The sequence below is a fragment of the Hemitrygon akajei genome, chromosome 9 (assembly GCF_048418815.1).
Source record: "Hemitrygon akajei chromosome 9, sHemAka1.3, whole genome shotgun sequence".
Taxonomy (NCBI): Eukaryota; Metazoa; Chordata; class Chondrichthyes; order Myliobatiformes; family Dasyatidae; genus Hemitrygon; species Hemitrygon akajei.
In genome coordinates, this window is record NC_133132.1 from 82,679,628 (window position 1) to 82,695,201 (window position 15,574).

At 41.4% G+C, this 15,574-nt stretch overlaps 1 protein-coding gene across 1 annotated transcript in view; it reads right to left on the reverse strand.

The window, feature by feature from the left end:
• Positions 1 to 10,818: 10,818 nt before the first annotated feature.
• The window catches only part of sim1a (SIM bHLH transcription factor 1a), a 115,598-nt gene continuing 110,842 nt past the window's right edge, over positions 10,819 to 15,574 (reverse strand). Inside the window, exon 12 of the mRNA XM_073056465.1 lies at positions 10,819 to 12,021. The gene's annotated coding sequence lies outside the window, so the exon portion shown is untranslated. The remainder of the gene's footprint in view (positions 12,022 to 15,574) is intronic.

Here is a 15,574-nt window from a genome sequence, read left to right on the forward strand (position 1 = left end):
AAACAAATGCAAATTAAGATGGGCATAATTGTCACAATACTAATTGTTTACAATAAACTATAAAACAACTCGTTGCCATTAATAACCAACCTTTCTGAAAACTGAATGGATGCTACTTCACACACAAAATAAAACCTAATTTATTATCACCAAACATCAGACAAGCTGAGATAATTATGTTATGATAAGCAAAACTGATCTGTTCAAGGACATATCACAAAATTCAATGAGATGCTCTCACCGAAACAACAGTTTGAAGGATATGGAGGACAATTATATTAATCCTTAAATCCAATACTTCAGGATTTAGGAACATGTCCACAATCAATAGCTTTCACAAGAAAAGCTTTCTGCATTATTTGATCATCTATTTAAGTAGAAAACTCAATTTTAGAATGAGGAGGAGGTGGGTCTACAAATAAAATTTGTTGCACAAGCTTTCACACCATGAAATTATGAGTATTTAAACAAGAGGGAAGTGTAGCCCATAGTGCTGTTCCCTCATAGCTCCAGACACCAGGTTCTGATCCTGATCTCTGACACTGTCTGTATGGAGCTTGCACTTTCTTCCTATTACCACATGGAATTCCCACAGGAACTTGGATTTTTATGGGGATTGGCAAGTCAATTGGCACAGCAAATTGTCCCTAGTGTGTAAGGGAGCGGTAGAATTTAGTGTTAGTTAGGTGGGGTTGTGTGAGTGTAGCTGACGGAAATTCGGGGGAATAAAATTGGCTTGGTTGTCAGCTTAATGTCTATGTTCTGGGTGATCTTAATGTCATTAAGATGCAGAGTCACAAAGAAATACAGCACAGAAATAGGTCCTTCTGTCCATGGAATCTGCTCTGACCTTCAACCCCCATTTTACATAAATTCAGCCTTCATCGCTCTTCAATGCATGCCCCATTCTACCTCTCACCTACATGCTAGGGATCATTTACAGAAACAAGTTGACCTACCAAGCTGCCATTTCTGGGATGTGGGAGGAAAGCAAATTACTGGCAAGCATCTCAAGTAAACACAGGGAGGGAGAGTGTGCAATCTTCACACAGACAATACCAGAGATCCAGATTGGACCCGGGTTTCCAGCACTGTGAGGCAGGAGCTCTGCTGGCTGTGCCACTGTGATGTATACCAGCACTAGAAACACAGACACACAAGATACAGGAGCAGCAGTCACCCCTCAACGTGCTTCATCTTTCACCAGAAGCATCCAGTCTTAGTCCCAATACCACTTTGCCCATTCTCCACCTATATCCCATGATTCCCTTTGGTGTGCCTGTGCACAACTACATATATATTAAATAAATATACACACACACACACACGGGAGATGGCTTTAACTGGTGTGGGTGTGTATGTGTATACGAGAGTGAGTGAGTGGGGAGAGGAGGAGAGGTGTGGAGAAAGAGGGAGGAGAGAGCGTGGAGGAGGGGGAGGAGGAGAGGGAGAGGGAGGGGAGAGGGAGGGGGAGGGGGAGCGGGAGAGAACAATGTGCATTCATAGACAACTGTGCATGCACAGACAACAGATCAATACATAGTGCTAAGAGGGGGAAGGTCATCGCTCTAAAAGAATTAGATCCATACATTACACTTCCTCCCCCTTTTGATTACTGGGTATTCATTTGTCTTCAGGGTAATCAATCGCTAGGACTTCCTGTCTATTGAAGCTCCTGCTTCATTTGGAAATTGGTTGAACTGTTTATTCTGCACTTCCCTCCAAGGTCTGGTTTCAGGAGTCTATCTGAGATCTCAGATTCCTGCTCATGAACAGCATTGCAGGTGTTTCATTTGTCATCACATGAACAAAGTTCCAACACACAAAATGTTTGTTGCCCACATCATGCTGTAGAGGAATATCCTCCTTGTCTATTGCTTTAATTGACTTCTTGAAGGATTGGATAACATTTCAGCTAACCCATTCATTGCTGGGTGGTGAGGAGCTGACTTGAAATGTCTGATATGATGAAATCTACAGATGCTGGAAATTCAAGCAACACACACAAAATGCTGGTGGAACACAGCAGGCCAGGCAGCATCTATAGGAAGAAGCACTGTCAATGTTTCAGGCCGACACTTATCCTTGTAAGTGGAAGAAGTGCTACACCTGCCCTTACACTTCCTCCCTCACCATCATTCAGGGCCCCAGACAGTCCTTCCAGGTGAGGTGACACTTCACCTGTGAGTCGGCTGGTGTGGTATACTGCGTCCGGTGCTCCTGGTGTGGCCTTTTATATATTGGTGAGACCCGACGCAGACTGGGAGACAGTTTCGCTGAACACCTACGCTCTGCCCGCCAGAGAAAGTGGGTCCTCCCAGAGGCCACACTTTTTAATTCCACGTCTCATTCCCATTCTGATATGTCTATCCATGGCCTCCTCTGCTGTCAAGATGAAGACACACTCAGGCTGGAGGAATATCGTCAGGTAGCCTCCAACCTGATGGCATGAACATTGACTTCTCTAACTTCCATTAATGCCCCTCCTCCCCTTCTTACCCCATCCCTGATATATTTAGTTTTTTCCCCCTCCCTTTTTTTTCCTCTTTCTCTGCCCATCACTCTGCCTGCTCTCCATCTCCCTCTGGTGCTCCCCTCCCCCCTTTCTTTCTCCCTAGGCCTCCCTTCCCATGATCCTTCCCCTTCTCCAGCTCTGTATCCCTTTTGCCAATCACCTTTTCAGCTCTTGGCTTCACCCCACCCCCTCTGGTCTTCTATCATTTCGCATTTCCACCTCCCTCTCCTACTTTCAAATCTCTTACTATCTGTCCTTTCAGTTAGTCCTGACAAAAGGTCTTGGCCTGAAACGTCAACAGTGCTTCTTCCTATAGATGCTGCCTGGCCTGCTGCATTCCACCAGCATTTTGTGTGAAATGTCTGATGTCATTCTGACAGTCAGAATTCTTCTTATGTGTATTGTGGTCCATTGTCAGTCATAATTTGCCTGGTATGCCATTTATGGTGAAGATAGTCCTCAGAGCAGAGTCAGTCTTTGCTAAGGTGGTTGACTTCACTGGTATAATCTCCAGCCACTTCAAATGAGCATCCACAGTAATCAAAAACAAGGAGTCTATGAATGGCCCAGCAAAGTCAATATGTACTCTTTGCCTTGGTGACGACCGCCAATCCCACAAGGGTTACAGTGCCTGGGAGGGTGCATTTTGAACTTTTTGGCATCCTGAACAGCTTTTGGCCAAGTCTTTGATCTATTCATCTTTTCCCTTCTCAAACACCTTCTCATTAGCATCAAGCAGCTGTGACAGTCTCTGGTTAGTGCTACCATTTGGGCTGCAGTTGCCTGTTGATGCCTCACCGAGAACTTTGACTGAGTGCCAGTCTAGTTGGATTTTTCTCAACCATTCACATCCGAAAAGTGCTGGCCCTCCACTTTTCAATATGTATAGCTCTAGTTGTTGTGTTTGACCTCCATATGTCACTTTCACTTTGCCCTTAAGGGACACCTTTTTGTTTGCATAGATCTTTAGCATCACTGAGGTCCTCTCTAATGGTATCTTACAAAACAGTCCATTGTAGTCAGCCTCTGGAATTATGGACAAAGCTGACCCTGCATCCAGCTCCATTTTCAGTTTTACACCAGGTACATCTCTGACAATGTATATTATATTGCGATCTGCTTCAGTAATACTATGCAATTCTAGGCATGACAGTTCACCTTTGTCAGGCTCTATGTTGTCTGATTCTGTTTTACATTTAGTAACTTTATGCATTTGTTTAATTTTGCATTTGAGACCTTTCACTCTGTTGTGCTTTTTGTCTGCCTTGAAGACTCTCTGTGTGACCTTGTCTGTGACACTTTCTCCACACTTTTTCTCTAACCCAGTAGTCACTTGCATCATGGGAGGATTTGCCACATTAACATTTTTTTGTCTTTTTGCACCATTCAGGGACATTTTGTGCATTTCACATTCTAACTTTTTCTGTAGTTCTGCTGAATCCTTTGCTGCAGTCTCTAATGATATTGCAATGGCCAATGCCTGTTCTAAGGTTAGGTCTCTTTCGTATAGTAGCCTCTTTTGAATGCTTTGACTGTGCATGCCACATACAAGCCTGACCCTTAATGCATCAGAAAGTCTAGCTCTAAAGACAGTACTGAGAAAGTTTGTGCAGTTTTGCAATGTATTCAGCAATGCTTCTATTTTTTCACTGGTTCCTTTTGTAAAATCTAAATCTCCCAGCTATAACCAGTGGCTTAGGGCTCAAGTGATTTTGTAAAATTGTAACAACGTCATTGAATGTCTTGCTTGCTGGCTTTGCAGAGGTTACTAAGTTGCGTAAGAAACTGCACATCCTTGCACCCATTAAGCTAGAAGTGCAGGGGCTTTCTTTTGCTCCTCCACGTTATTCGCATTACAATACAGTTCAACCCTCTTGATATATGACTCCCATCCTTCATTAGAGCTATCAAATTCATCAACTTTTCCAACTGAAGCTATCAACACATTATTTTCACCTTAAATTCAGTGAGTCCTTCACTGTTACTCACATGTTCCTTCGGCTTTCCCGTGCTCTTTAATTTTCACTGTTTCATCCCATAACTGTTCGTGCAGTTTGTGATATTTTCAGACATTCAGGTTCATACTCATTGCCAGTTTGTTGTGTCCGTGCACAACTAGATATTGAGTAAATAAATGTACCCACGCGGGCGATGGGCGTAACTAGTGTATTGACATTGCAGCAAGAGAGAGAGAGAAAGCAATGTGCAGGCATAGACAACAGATCAATACGTAGTGTTGGGGAGGGAGTCATTGCTCTAAAAGAAAGAAATCCATACATTACACCTTTGAAGCTTAAATATCTATTAATCTCTTCCTTGAATAGACTCAATAACTCTACTTCCACAACTGTCTGAGTGGAGAATTCCAGAAGTTGACAATGCTTTTAGAGAAGAAAACTTTCCTCACCTCCATTGAAAAAACTAATTACTTGTTTTGAAGGTGTGCCCTCTAGTTCTAGATACCTCCAATGAAGAAATATCTTCTTTGCTAACAATCTATCAACCCTCCCCCCAACCCCCCAGAATTTGTCTTTTCATTCTTGTGACGTAACAGAGGGTGTAGGTTAAAAGTTCGAGGGAGAAGGTTGAAGGGAGATGCTCGGGGCAAGTTCATATTTGAAAGCACCAAGGAGCCTCCAGCACGCTCCCCAGGAAAGTGGTGGAACCAGATACTGTAGTGGCACTTCAGAGAAATTTAAACAGATACAGTATATGAACTCAAAGGGAATGGAGGGCTATGGATTATTTGCAGGCAGGTGGCATTAGTTTCATCAGGCATCATAGTTAGCATAGAGATCATGGACCCAAGGGCCTCTTCCCCTTCTGTAACACAATATGTGCTACATATATTTTTCTATAATAGTAGGCAGCCGTCGATCCCAGGAAATTGTGGGTTTGCACCTGTGGTGGACTGTGTCCTCTCCAGGGTGCGACCCTGGATGGGAAGATTTGACGAATCAGCTGTTGCCTATGTGGTAGTTTCCCCCTCTCCACATCACTGAAAGTAGTCCAAGGAAAGGGCAAGTGCTGATACAGTTTGGCAAAAGCATCATCACAGAGACTGCCAGAGTGAAGTCGCAAACAACAGCAAACTGCCTTAGGGACCCCAGCCCAGGATTTCTTCCTTGGGGTTTACTCCCGAATCCTTTCCCATGGTTGGGTATGGACTCAAGGCAGCAGAGGTTTAAAGTCAGAGTTTTCCTTTTCCTACACCCCATTTTCTATACTCAGTGGATATTGACAAACTGCTCAACCTTCCTTCATCCATCAACTCCTTCATTTCAGGAATCAGCCAACTTGCACTGCTGCCGATGTAGCTACTGTATATCCTCAAATGCAGAGACCAGTTGTGGCCTGCACATTACCGTCCACCAGCGAGTAATTAAGAAGGCAAGGGAATGTTGGAATTTATTCCGAAAGGAGTAGATTACAAGTGTACCCACAGCCCGAAAGGGTTTTGCTGAGACCATATATAGAGTTAAGAATGAGAGGAGATATTAATGGAACAAGAATCTGAGAAAGTTAATGCCATTTGACATGGTAGAGGAATCTAAAACTTGAAGGCATTATCTCAACGAAGAAAAGTAATCACCTACTTCTGAGCTGAGATCTACATGTCTTGGTTATTCTCTAACCCAGAGATGAATCACTAAGCATACCCAAACCTGAGATGAATAATTCTTTGTGCCATAGATTAAAGGTGATGAGGAATCAGACAGAAAAGTGAATTTGAGATTGATGGCTAAATCTGTCAAGACCTTATTGAATGAAAGTACTGGATGGTCTGTTTTGACTCCCACTTCTAATATTCATCAGCATGCTGACAAATCAAAGGTCATATCCAAAGAGAACCCATGATTAAGGGGTCCTTCCTATTCATGGGGTGGCACGCTGTGTAGAGGTTAGCACAATGCTTTGCAGTACCAGTCACCTGGGTTCAATTTCTGCCACTGCCTATAAGGAGTTTGTTTGTTCTCCATGACTGTATGGGTTTCCTCCAGGTGCACTGATTTTCTCTGCACAGTCCAAAGATGTACTGGTTGGTTCCTTAATTGGTCATTGTAAATTTTCCTGTGACTAGGCTAGGGTTAAATCAGGTGATTGCTGAGCAGCATGGTTTCAAAAGGCCAGAAGGGCCTACTGCATGCTGTATGTCAATAAATAAACAAACATAAGATGCTGCAATGGTTTAAGAGGACATTGTGCTTTTTTGCTGCATTTCTCAAGTTATAAAGTAATTGAGGTTCCCATATTCCAGAACTGTTGACATGGTAAAATAAATGTCCATCCAACAATTTTGGACTGACTTAAAGAGAAGTGACAACAGGAAAATAGCAATCATGAAACTACAATTCCATAGTGACTAGAGAGAAGATGTTTGACAAGAATTCACAAAATAATCCTATCTCCCAATGCAATAAGCATTGACATTTCTCTGAGTAATGGCACACATGGAATCTGATTTTTATTCATCTGGAAGCTGATATAGAATTAAGTTACCTTCCCTACTTTAATCTGTACCAAATGTTGCAGCTGCCATTGCACTGTGGTATTGAATTAGTAATCCAAAAATGGAGAATTCCACTCCTATCATGGCATGCTGACCCTGCAATATGAGTAAAAGGGCTCTAAAACAATAGGGAGAATTTCACAATGACACACACACAAAATGCTGGCGGAACTCAGCAGGTCAGGGAACACCTATGGAAAAGAGTAAATAGTCGACATTCCAGGCTGAGAACCTTCGTCAGGAGAATTTCTCATACCTGGATACACTAGCCATAGGAAAGGATGTTGCCCTGGCTGGTAGAGTCCAGAATACAAAGCATAGTCTCTGGTTAATGGATGGAGATGTAGGAGGGATGTTAAGGGGACAGATTTTGAGGGTCTAAGACAAGTTTCCCCAGAGGGTTATGAATCCTTGCAATTGTCTACCTCAAAGAGCTGTAAAATGCATACGGAATAGCCTTTTCTATTCTGACGTGAAGAGCCCATGTTACAGAAACACACACAAAATGCTGGATGATCTCAGCGGATCAGGGAGCATCAACAGAAGGGAATAAACAGTGTTTCAGTTCTGCAGAAGGGGCTCAAGAGAATACATCGATTGTTTACTCCCCTTCATTGATGCTGCCTGACCTGCACAACGAACCATCTCACAGTACACTATTTTGCTCTTATTTTGCACTCATTTATCTATATAACTGTAAATGGTAATGTACTGCACTGTACTGCAGCCTAACAACAAATCTTATGATATTTGAACCTGATTCCGATTCATTTTGTGTGTATCACTCAAGAACTCCAACATCTGTAGAATCTCTTGTATCCGTAATACTCCAGGCAGTTCTCTGCTAGAGAATGCTCCTCTCATCATTTTTATAAACTGAAGTTGATTGAGCACTGTGGAATAATATAATTTCTAGCATACACACATAGATATGCAGAAAATGTGGCACCAGCATCTTAAAATGCCAAATAAAATCATATTCCTGATTTGAAGAATAATACCTTTCTGGGTTCCAATGTACCAAGCAGGAAAGGACAGCAAAAAGATTATCCATGAACGGTAGAGTTAGTATGATGGACCATGAAGCCTGCTACTTGTTCTGTCCCAATGCTGCTCATTGAATGATGTACTTCAGAATATGACTGTCATGTGGCAGTACAGGCAGCGCACAGAATCCCTCATTAAAAACTTACAAGAGAGAAGCTGATAAAGTTAGCCATAAAACAATACTACTGGTAAACAAATTCATTCATTGAAAAATCCTTTTTTTTCCATTGTTAGTTTCAATTTGAATTAATACACATCAATGCTCTGTTAATATACTGGACCAAGAAATTTCACACAAATGTTTGTGTTCTCTTATTTACGTAACACATTTTTGACCTGGAGTGATAAAATAATGTATTAAATAATTCATGGGAAAACGGGGCAAATGAGGAATTATCCTGAATTAATCAGTGCACTATTTACATCAAGATCTAGTGAATTAGAAAAAGCCAGTGTTTTTCAGTACTGATAGCACATCTGTTATTGTTTTAAATGCCTTTCTTTAGAAATCTACAGAAATCACAAGCAGATTCTTTTGTAGGAAATTGCAATACATTTCCACAAAACCAGTCTCCAGTGAACAGGCACTAGATTAGTGAAATCAGAGTTTCAAACTTGAACCATCTGTACTTAAAACATCTTATGCCAGAACAGAAAGTGATACTTATAGATCACTGCAAGGAAGTTCAACGATATTTCAACAGTATCAGGAAGACTTGCATTTACATAATGCTGTTCACATTCTCAGACCATCCCAAAGCATTTTGCAGCCAGTGAAGTGCCTTTCAAATTGTTGTCACCATAGTAATGCAACAAACACAGACGCCAATTTTCTCCAAGCATCATCCTGCACAAGCAATATATGGCGGGCAGATAATTTGTTTTAATGATGTTGATGAGAGATAAATATTGGCAGGACAGAGGGAATAATTTCCCCTGTTCTTTTCAAAAGGAGTATTTTGGGACTTTTTTTTCCCCACTCTGGACATGAGACCATATGCTCGGCCTTAGCTGATTGTTTCATCTGAAGCACTAGCAATGGTAAATCACTCACCAAGCATTGAAACATACACTCAGGCTGCATTTTGGGGGGCTCAGATCTCTGGAGCAGGTAGGACAACATACTGGTTACATTACTGGGGTGATAATCCAGGAAATTGGACTAATGATCCAACAATGGGCATTCACTGGTGGAACTACTGTTTGCCATTAAAAGCTTATATGGCTCAACATCTCATATTCTGCATGAGTAGCTTGCAACCCAATGGTATGAACAGTGAATTTTCCAATTTCAAGTAACCATCATCTCCAGTGCTTTGCTTACACACTCCCCTAGTTTTCTTCTCATGTTCATGTCTCCCATCTCCTCCACAGCCCTACCTCCCTCCATTGTGTTCCATCTACCCATTGTCCCCTCTTCTTTAGATTCTACCTAATGATATACCAAACTCTTTTCCCACCCTCACCTCCCTTTGTACTGCTAAATAATTGCAATCGCTCCTCTTCCCTCCCAGTCTTGTTTTGCAGAGCAATTGTGAGATATTGTACTTTGGGAGAACAAACAAGGGTAGTTCTTCCACAGTGAGTGGTAGGGAGTGCAGTGGAAGAGAGGGATCTAGGAACACAGATCCATATCCTTGGAAGTAGCATCACAAGTAGACGAGGCTGCAAAGAAAGCTTTATGCACATGGGCCTTCATAAGTCAAAGTATTGAGTCCAAAAATTGGAATGTTATGTTGAAGTTGCACATGATGTTGGTGAGGCCTGACTTGTAGTATTGTGTCCATTGTTGTTGAGTGGCTCACCGAGCTGGCTTGTTAGCTTGCAGATGTTTCATTACCCAGCTAGGCAGCATCGTCAGTGCAACTTCAAATGAAGTGTGGGTGATCTACATTGTTCGTCTTTCATGTGTCCTGTGTTGTGTGCGTGTGTGTGCCCGTCCATGTGCCATTTCTATTGGTTACCAATTATGCAATCTGCGATTGGTTCATTAAAATCCGATTAGGTGATATTGTGTCCATTTTTTGTCACCTACCTACAGGAAATATGTCAATAAGATTGAACGAATGCAGCAAAATTTTACAAGGATGCTGCCAGAACTTGAGGACCTGAGTTATAGGGAAAGGTTGAATAAGTTAGGACTTTATTCTTCAGAGCATAGAAGAATGAGGAGAGATTTGATAAAGGTAAACAAAATTATGAGGTGTATTGATAGGGCAAATGATAGCAGACTTTTTCCTCTGAGGTTGAGAGAAACTAGAACTGGAGGTCATCGGTTAAAAGTGAAAGATGAAATGTTTAAGAGGAACATGAGGTGGAATTTTTTTTCCCCATTCACAGGGCGCCAAGAGTGTGGAATGAGCTGCCAGTGGAAGATGTGGATGCAGGTTCAATTTCAACATTTAAGAGAAATTTTGATAGAGAAAAATTGATAGGTACATATTGGGGGATAGCGGGGTATGGAGAGCTATGATCTGCATGCTGTTCAATGGAACCAGGCAGATAACTAGTTTGACACCAATATTCCCTCTAAATTTTTTGTACAGCCTTTTCTATTCTGATGTACAGCTGCACAGACCAACCATTGTCTGATCAGGAAAACCACATGGCCTGAAAACTGCGTAGCAATTTAAATGTGCTTTTTTTTGGCAATATGCATACTATAATTATTTAGAATGATAAATGAAAATCACATACTTTTAATTTTATTAATTGAAGGGTATAATAAAACGGTACAAAGCAAATCTTTCATGTTTCATGAACTTTTTCTTGTCTGTCTTTATTTTGAATTGTCTACAAGTTCCGTCCAGATTAATTCTGCATTCAGATGAAAGATGCATTTTTATTCACATTAGATCATCCAAAATGTTCCACTTCTAGTCTGTTTCTGGATTTGCATTTCATTTAATTCCTAAGACTGAATCCACAGTCTTTGGAATTAAATCAGCAGTCAGCATGAGAAGCTTGAAAACTTCCAGCAACATCAACAAGAATTGACAGTTCTTCAAATTCTTCATTTCTAAGCACATAGTTCAACATGTCAGTGACTGGCTTAGTTGACCCAGTCTTAACTTTCTCAGAAATAACAAATTTGAAATCATAGTACTGCTGTGATATTTTTGATGCAATGCTTTTGTGCAAATAGTCATGCAAACAATTTTATATAAACAAATTTTTACCTTATACTCAACTTTTTAATTTAAAAATTCCTATTAGATCATACTTTTTTTGAAAGATTACTTACCAGAAATGTCAGAATATAGAATTTTTCACATCAAACAACCACAAACCACAACTCGCAGCACAAGAGAACAATGTCAGACAGTCAGAACAACTGACAGGCACAATGGCAAAAGTAAAATATTTTGACTAGAAGGTATTGGCGCTCAGCGGGCCAGCTGTTTATGAACAATGAGCTTTCAACTTTCATATTGTGTTTATTGTTACAACTTGTAAACGTGTTGTAACTTGAATCACTGACAATGCATATTTGTTGAACCTCTAAAATGTTTCAAAGTAAAGATTGTAGTACATTTATCATTTAGAACATTTATGCATTATATTCATTAACACATAATTAATCGCTGGGTACTTCACAGTTGCATTAGCATAGATTTCAAAATTACAGCAGCACAATTTCAAAATAGTATTAATAAAATTCCAAAATTATATTAACATGATATAAAAGAACATTTCAGCTGTGCAGCCACAAAGGCTACGTGAGCAGGAGTGCACCCACTCAGCTAAGAGGGGACAGTGTTTGGCACAGACTAGATGGACTGAAGCGTATGTTTCTGTGCCGTCGTAAATTTATGGACTCTATGACTAATCCCAGTGCAGGTTTCTCAAACTGAAATGTCATCTGATACCTGTTGCCTCCACAGATGCTGCTTGACCTGTTCAGTTCTTCGGGTGTTGTGGAGTCAGAAGCGATGGCAAATGCTGGAATCTGGAATAAAAGAAAAGACAAAATGCTAAGCAGTATCTGGGAGGGGAAAATGGACAATTGACATTTTGGGTCCAAAATTTTTCCTTCCAGTGTTTCTTTCATTCCAGATTACAGCGTTTGAAGTCTATTTTGTCATCGTATTTTTCACTAATTTTCAGGAAAGGGGATCTTTCTTCAGTACTGAGTCAGGCCTACATGGAACAGCAGGCACACAGCAATGTGATCAGTTCTTCACTGAGATCTGAGATCATCTAATAGTCCATGGTCAATGAAGGATGAGCTATAAATGAAGATTTCCTCAACAACATCCATATCTCATGAAAGAAAATCTACAACATTCCAACTCAGTAGCAAGAATGCTACCACACAAGAGAGACAGGGCTCCAGTGGTGAAGTCAGGCATAAACGTTTGACACAAGGTAATCATAATGTTTATAGAAGGGAAACTAACAAAAGGGAATATGCAAGGCTTGTAGCAGCAAGTAATTTTACAGTTGAGAAATTACAGTAATAACAGCAGTCAGTTACAGGGAGAGAAACCAGAGGAGTGTAAAAACACAACCTTCAGAACACCATCAGGCATGGAGGAGAGCAATTCATCCTGGAGACTGTTCACAATGTGAATGAATTGACTGATGGTTGCTATTGCCAAGGAGTAGGAAGTAGATCAGACCATGGAAATTCAATGACGTAACTCAAAAACAAAACATCACACATAACTGAAAAATTAGCTCCACACAAAATAGTGATATTGTGCCCATTTCCAAACCTTTTTAAATCCATTGGGAAATCCAACACTGAACTTCCCAGCAAGATCTTCATTTGTCCTGGCATAATTTTCCCCGTCACACAAATCCTTCAAAATATATCAACATCAGTTCATTTCTGATGTAATTTTCAACATTGTGGGTGTAAAAATTGACAACTTTGACCACTTTTATACCCTTGAAACAGTACTATTTAAAGAGGCAACACAAACCACTCTCATTGTCAACAAGAACTGCGACCTCCTACAGCCTCAAGCACAGCCCAATGTGTTTACAGGAAGGCAATGCCCATGGGAAATCAGGGTCACAGTCATGATCAGCTTCCAAGCCTCAGAATTAGTTCAGGATGTACCTAATCTCCACCATATCAGTTTGCTACTTTGTGCTGTGTTAGAAAGGTCACTCAAGGATACAAAACTTTTAATTGTTATCTTTCATCAGAAAGGAGCAGGTAGAGTGGGGAAGAGGAAATTGACTACATTGCAGATGTTCCCATTGAGTTAACAACCACTGGCTACATTCAGGCTCATTCAATTGTTCCTAGCAACTTCCGTACTTCTCAGATCTCCTATCTGCGGTCCTGGTGAATCTCTAAATCACAAGGTACACCTTGTTGTAATGTCCAGGACCCTTTGACGGGATACACAAAGTCTAAGAGTCAGAGCAACTCAGCACAGCTACGGGCTACTCAGCCCAGCTACGGGCTACTCAGCCCAAGGACTCTATGTCAACAACAGTGCTCACCCAGCTACTCCCAACTTCATGAATTTGGCCCATATCCTTTTAGCCCCTTCTCTTCATATGTCTAACCAAGTGCTTCTTAAATGATACCATTGTTCCTGTCAGAACCACTTGTTTTGGCAGCCCAAGCCATATAATAAGCATCGTCAGTGTGGAAAAAGTTCCTCTCAAGTACTTTTGAATTGTTCCCCAAGTCTATGTCCCCTAATTTGAACTCTTCGCTGTTGGGGAAAAGACTGTCGTTATTCACCTTATCTATCCCTCCCATCATTTTACGCATTTCTAGAAGGTTAACCTCATTCTGCTACATTCCAAGGATTAAAGACCAAAACTGTCTAGCCTCTCCCTACAACTCAGGCTCTGTAGTACTGCCAACATCCCCATGAATCCTTTTTGTACCTTTTCCAGTTTTACCATGTCTTTCCGAGAATAGGGTGACCAGAACTGTATGCTGTACTCCAAATGTGGTCTCACCAACATCTACAACATAATGTCCCAACTCCTATACTCAAATTCCCTGAATGATGATCCACATGCTAAATGCCTTTTCAACATCCTGTCCACCTGTGACACTGCTTTCAACAAATTATGAAGTTGCACTACAATGTCCTTCTGTTCCATTACATTCCTTAGTGTCCCACCGTTCATAGTACATCCTATACTGTTTTGACTTTCCACAATGTATCACTTCACAGATATGCACTGAAATCCATTTGCATTCCTTGGACCACTTCTCTAACTGTTCAAGATCCCCTGGGAATCAACAATAATGGTCACTATCACCAACACCTCCTAATTTCATGTAATCTGCAAACTTGCATTGTATAAATAACAAATAACCAAATAACAAGGGTCCCAGCACTAGCCCCTGCAGCACATCTGTAGACACTGGTCTCCATTCTGAGACACAATTCCTAACTATTACATCTGCTTCCAGTCTCTGAGCCAATTTTGAATTCACCCAATTAACTCTCCCTGAATTCCATGGAACTGACACTTCCTGACCAGCCCACCATGCAAAACTTTGTGGAAGGCCTTGCTGAAGTCCAAATAGGCAATATCCACTGCCCCACCTTCATCTATCTTCATGGTTTCTTCTTCTAAAAACTTTGAAAAGGTTTGTTAAGCAAGACGTCCCATGCAGAATGCCATATTGTCCCCTTCTGTATATTGAGGAGACTGCTTCACTGAGCACCAATGCTCCGTCATCTGTCCTGATGAGACCACACTCTGGTTGGAAAGCAACACCTGATATTCCATCTGGATAGCCTCCAACCTAATTGCATGAACATCAATTTCTTGAACTTCCAGTAATGCCCACACCCCTTTCACCATTCCCCATTCTCACCTCATCTCCTTACTTGCATATCACCTCCCTCTAGTGCTCCTTCCCTTCTCTTCTCTTCCTTCCATGCCTTCTGTTCTCCCCTATCAGATTCCCCCTTCTCCATGCCTGTACCTCTTTCACTAATCAACTTCCCAGCTCTTTACTTCACCCCTTCCTCCCCTCCCAGTTACACCAATCACCTTGTGGTTCCTCCTCCCCTCCCCCACTTCCTTACTCTAACTCCTCTTTTTTTCCCCAGTCCTGACAAAGGCCCAAAGCATCAACTGTTCTCTTTTCCATGGATGCTGCCTGGCCTGCCAACTTCCTTCAGCATTTTGTGCACGTTGCTTGGATTTCCAGCGTCTGCAGATTTTCTTGTTTGTGATTTGACTCCACCTAATCAGATTCTGTCTATCCAAATGCCAGTAGATTCAGACCCTCAGAAGTCCCTCCAGTAACTTCCCCACTACTGCTTCAGGCTGATCGGTTTGGAGTTCCCTATCTTGTCCTTCATCTCGTTTTAAAACACATTAACCATCTTCCAGTCTGCTGGAACTTCACCAGTGGCTAATGATGAAGCAAGTACTTCTGCAAGGACCTCCACAATTTGCTTTCTAGCCTCCCATAAAGACTGAGGATGCGCTCAATCAGCTCCTGGAGATTTAGTCATCTTAGTACACCATAAGACTGTATATACCTCCTCCCTGCTAAAGTGAAC